At 46.7% G+C, this 5,691-nt stretch overlaps 1 long non-coding RNA gene across 1 annotated transcript; it reads right to left on the reverse strand.

The window, feature by feature from the left end:
- Positions 1-294: 294 nt before the first annotated feature.
- LOC117061383 lies at positions 295-5,484 on the reverse strand. The gene is made up of 3 exons (XR_004428084.1): positions 5,376-5,484; positions 613-689; positions 295-417 (listed from the first exon to the last, which is right to left on the reverse strand). It is a non-coding gene; the product is annotated as an uncharacterized LOC117061383 (long non-coding RNA).
- Between the last annotated feature and the right edge of the window lie 207 nt (positions 5,485-5,691).

Raw genomic sequence — 5,691 nt, forward strand, 5'->3', positions numbered from 1 at the left:
GTCAAATAAAGCATTTTTCTCTCCTCCCTGCACTGCCCATTACCCTATTTCCTCAATTTACACTGATGTAGAAAAATTTGAACTAATATAAGGAATGGTGTAGAAAATGTACCTGATGTAAACAATGTAAATGAAACTGTGTAAGAAATTGTAACTAAGAATTATGCAACTATGTAAGCTGTAAGGGTGACCCTTCAGCGTGTAACTTGCCTGCTCTGACAGGATGACAGGTGCACTGTGCCCTCTAGTGAGTCTACAGAAACAGACACCAATTCGCAAACTTCTAGACTTTATTGAATGAACCATTAATAAAGGCACTCCGGCCATTCATGAAAAATGTATCCTCTAACACCGACCATAGTGGGAAAATGCCTGGAGTTTTGGCTTCCCTTTCTTCTCCTGGTATCACATCCGTCCCTGCAAACAAAGCACAACAGTAAGCAGCCATTAACAAGAGGATGGGTGGGACGAAACAGGCCGGACTGCAGAAGAAAAACATCCACCCTTCCCCTTCCCTTTTGTGACTTCCCGCTAGGAACATATGCATGTAAAATGAGGGAGCTGTCCACCCGCTGTGTGACAATGACCTACCTTTGTTCAGTGAAAATTTACCTGAAACCTCATCCGATGAACCTCCAACTTGTGCCATGCCATGGCAGGACAGGAAGTGGGAAATTGGGAAGATCCACCTGTAAACGTATATAAGTGTTGTTTTCCTTTTGTTCGGGGTTCCAGCTCCCTCGCTCCTAGACTCCATTTGGGGCAGGGGTCGGCCTTGCCTGGGCCACTCAGTCCCACAGAGATTCCTCCATGGGCCGTATCGCGTGCAGGCAATTTCCGGTGTCTGTGCACGTACAGACGCGATTTTCGCTGTCTCCGTCTGCACAGATGCAATTTTCAGCATCTGCACAGACGCAATTTCCGGCGCCGCACTGCACTGATTTAGCACAGCATGCGGGGACATGCTGAGCAGGCGGCCTGGTTCGCGGGCGGCTCGTGGGGCCGGTTAAATGGTCTCCATGAGCCGATTCCGGCTGCACGTTGCCGATGCCTCCTTTATGAGAAAGGGGAAGAGTTTTATGTCCCTAACAACAGGCTTGGCATACATGACCAGTTACAGCAACCAAAATGGTCAAAGGCCTGGAAACAATGCCTTATGAGGAACGGCTTAGGGAGCTGGGTATGTTTAGCCTGGAGAAGAGAAGGTTAAGGGGTGATATGATAGCCATGTTCAAATATATCAAAGGATGTCATATAGAGGAGGGTGAAAGGTTATTTTCTGCTGCTCCAGAGAAGCGGACACGGGGCAATGGATTCAAACTACAAGAAAGAAGATTCCAGCTAAACATTAGGAAGAACTTCCTGACAGTGAGAGCTGTCCGACAGTGGAATTTGCGACCAAGGAGTGTGGTGGAGTCTCCTTCTTTGGAGGTCTTTAAGCAGAGGCTTGACAGCCATCTGTCAGGAATGCTTTGATGGTGTTTCCTGCTTGGCAGGGGGTTGGACTGGATGGCCCTTGTGGTCTCTTCCAACTCTATGATTCTATGATTTTGGTCCCCAGTCCCAGCAACACTTATTTGCCCCCAAAACTGAAGAGGCTCAGTTGGCAGTGGCCACTGAAAGGAAATCACATAATTTAAACATTGCTTAAAACCTACAGTGGCTTTTAGTCAGAGCAGAGGTACCATCGGGATTGTGTTCATCATCCTTTCTGGTTACTGACACAACTGGGAAGAAAGTTGCACTTCAGTAACATTTTACAGATATCTAAAAAGAAAACTGGCAATTTGTAAAATAATAATAATAATAATAATAATAATAATAATAATAAATACTGCTGCAAGTTTGCTATATAGATAGGATAAATAATCTAAAGGTCAGAATGCAGACGCCAGTGCCATGGGATCTAGAATGTGATTTCAAACACTGCACCAGATCACTTTTTGCTGCTCATCGGATGGGTCAATTGATCATCATCATCATAACCCATGTACTGAGACTGTGTAGCTTCAATCTTGTTTGTGTGTTAATTAATGAATATACAATGCCGAAGGATGGGGAAGGCCAAGGACGAATGAGTAAAGTCTTGGAATACCAACAGTGTTATATATTTGTAAGATTCCATAATATCAAAGAGAACAGCATTATTTTATTATAGATAAAGCAGGAAAGAGTATAAAGGGAATAATATTTCTCTTTAACAAGAATAGCCTGTTGGAACACCCATTCAGTATAAGAATAATTAGTTATATCAAGGCAGGTATTTGTTCTACGTCTCAGTTTTAAATCCTTAATTCATATGTAAATGCTTATATAAATAAAAATGTAACTGTCAGTTAGTGAGCAGCATGACATCACAACACTACATAGCCACATAGCCGCCACCATTGTCAATGTGGTGACATCACTGCTGTGATACAGGCTATACAGAGAGCCTGGTCAGAGAGCCCAGGAGGAGAGAGGAGAGGGAGGGAGGGGGCCCTTGGAGGCGAGGGCGGCTACACCAATAGACTATTGGCAGCCAACAACACACGCTATGCGAGATCATACCCATCAAACATCAAACATAGGACGGCGTACTCCGCAGAAGGCGGAAAAATGAAAGGAGCTGTTTCTAAGGTAGGGAGGAAGTGGGAGAGGGATGGTCTGAGGGGGGACCTTGGAGGGGAAGTTGGGGAAGGAGCCTCTCTGCTGGGAGTTCAATGGGAGAAGCTGTGGGGAGGCAGGCAAAAACGGGGTCTCATTCCAGTACGGGGGGGGGGAGAAATATATGCAAGGGAAATGTCTGACAGAGGGGGGGAGGGAAAGGGCCCCTCCCTCAGGGACCCCCCAACTCTGAATATGACAGGGAAGCGGGCCTGCATCCACTTAACCACTCTGAGCCACAGCAACATATGGCCGGGTACAGCTAGTGCTTATATATAAATGGTCATGTATAAAGAGAGGGAACGTATGCTAGATTCCCCCGCCCCCCAGAAAGTTCCTCTAATGATCAGTGCCAGCAAGTTTAGAAAACTCAGCAGTGGCCAGAGGATTGGAGAAGATCAGTCTACATCCCAATCCCAAAGAAGGGCAGTGCCAAAGAGTGCTCCAACTACCGCACAATTGTGCTCATTTCGCATGCTAGCAAGGTTATGCTTAAAATTCTACAAGGCAGGCTTAAGCAGTATATGGACCGAGAACTCCCAGATGTGCAAGCTGGATTTTGAAGGGGCAGAGGGACCAGAGACCAAATTGCAAACATGCGCTGGATTATGGAGAAAGCTAGAGAGTTCCAGAAAAACATCTACTTCTGCTTCATTGACTACGCAAAAGCATTTGACTGTGTCAACCACAGCAAACTATGGAAAGTTCTTAAAGAAATGGAAGTGCCTGATCACCTCATCTGTCTCCTGAGAAATCTCTATGGGGGACAAGAAGCTACAGTTAGAACTGGATATGAAACAACTGATTGGTTCAAAATTGGTAAAGGAGTATGACAAGGCTGTATATTGTCTCCCTGCTTATTTAACTTATATGCAGAATTTATCATGCAAAAGGCTGGACTGGAGGAATCCCAAAAGGCTGGACTGGAGGAATTAAGATTGCCAGAAAAAATATCAACAACCTCAGATACGCTGATGATACAACCTTGATGGCAGAAAGTGAGGAGGAACCAAAGAACCTTAATGAGGGTGAAAGAGGAGAGCGCAAAATATGGTCTGAAGCTCAACATCAAAAAAACTAAGATCATGGCCACTGGTCCCATCACCTCCTGGCAAATAGAAGGGGAAGAAATGGAGGCAGTGAGAGATTTTACTTTCTTGGGTTCCATGATCACTGCAGATGGTGACAGCAGTCACGAAATTAAAAGACCCCTGCTTCTTGGGAGGAAAGCAATGGCAAACCTAGACAGCATCTTAAAAAGCAGAGACATCACCTTGCCGACAAAAGTCTGTATAGTTAAAGCTATGGTTTTCCCAGTAGTGATGTATGGAAGTGAGAGCTGGACCATCAAGAAGGCTGATTGCCAAAGAATGGATGCTTTTGAATTATGGTGCTGGAGGAGACTCTTGAGAGTCCCATGGATTGCAAGAAGATCAAACCTATCCATTCTAAAAGAAATCAGCCCTGAGTGCTCACTGGAAGGACAGATCCTGAAGTTGAGGGTCCAGTACTTTGGCCACCTCATGAGAAGAGAAGAGAAGACTCCCTGGAAAAGACCCTGATGTTGGGAAAGATGGAGGGAACAAGGAGAAGGGGACGACAGAGGACGAGATGGTTGGACAGTGTTCTCAAAGCTGCTAACATGAGTTTGGCCAGACTGCAGGAGGCAGTGAAGAATATACGTGCCTGGCGCGCTCTGGTCCATGGGGTAACGAAGAGTCGGACACGACTGAACAACAACAACAACATTGATCAGTGCAGAAACTTGAAACAATAGCCTTTTAAGGTATGGAATTAATTTTCATATTGTTTGATATTAAAAAAATAAGTCAGTCTCAACCACCAGTCATACCAAAAATTAAACAAAGTTTGCAAATAAATCATGACATAGATTAGACTATAGACTGTAGGTGAGGACTTGGGAGGATGCTCACCCACAAACATTTGTAGACAACGGACATGAGTCAACAGTGTGATGCAGCAATAAGAAAGGTTAATGCTATTCTAGGCTGCATCAACAGAAGTATAGTGTCGGATCAAGCAAAGTCATAGTGGCCAGGGGCGGAGCAAGGGGGCGGGGGGGGGCAGGCCGGCCCAGGTACCGCCCTGGGGAGGGTGACACTCTGGGGGCAGGCCCCACCCCCGCGATCGAGCGCAGCAACTTTTAAAAGGCTGCAGCGCGAACAGCAGCACAGAAGCTGTGCTGCTGTTCACGCGCTGCAGCCTTAAAGGTTGCCGCAGCACACGGAAGGGGTGCTGGCCAATCGCGCCCACCATCTTGGGTGGACATGCGTAGTCCACCCAAGATGGCGGGCGCGATCGGCCGGCACCTCTTTCGACCAGCGATCGCGCCACGCCGCGTTTTAAGGCTGCAGCGGGAGAACAGCGGTGCTGCTGTTCACCCGCTGCAGCCTTAAAACGCAGCGCGGCGCGGCCCGGTGCCAGTCAGAAGCGGTGCCGGCGATCGTGCTCGCCATCTTGGGTGGAAATGGGCAGTCCACCCAAGATGGCGGGCGTGATCGGCCGGCACCCCTTTCGACCGCCGATCGCGCCATGCCGCATTTTAAGGCTGCAGCGGGCGAACAGCAGTGCGCGTGGGGAGGGGTGCCTTTCAAGTTTGCCGCCCCGGGCGGCAGATTGGCTCCCTCTGCCCCTGATAGTGCCACTCTATTCTGCCTTGGTCAGACCAAGTAAAAAGGAGGAGGAGGTAGAGGAGGAGATTTACTCACCCTGAAGGTGCTTTGGCAGTTCATATTTATGCACTCTGGGTCTGGGTGCAGAATACAACGTATTCCACAGCTGGATTGCCATATCTTGTTTTGGTGACATCAAGATGTTCCTTACGAGGTTCTGTGGAGATGATTTATTATTATTATTATTATTATTATTATTATTATTATTATTATTATTATTACCCCATCCACTCTGGGCAGTTTACAACATATCTAAAAACACAAGAAACATAAGAAAAATGGCAAGTGTTTAAAACCTCCCAATATGCCTTCAGGTGTCCCCTAAAATTCTTTACTTCTCAATACTCAATGC

Source organism: Lacerta agilis, chromosome 1 (genome assembly GCF_009819535.1).
Source record: "Lacerta agilis isolate rLacAgi1 chromosome 1, rLacAgi1.pri, whole genome shotgun sequence".
In the NCBI taxonomy this organism is placed as follows: Eukaryota; Metazoa; Chordata; class Lepidosauria; order Squamata; family Lacertidae; genus Lacerta; species Lacerta agilis.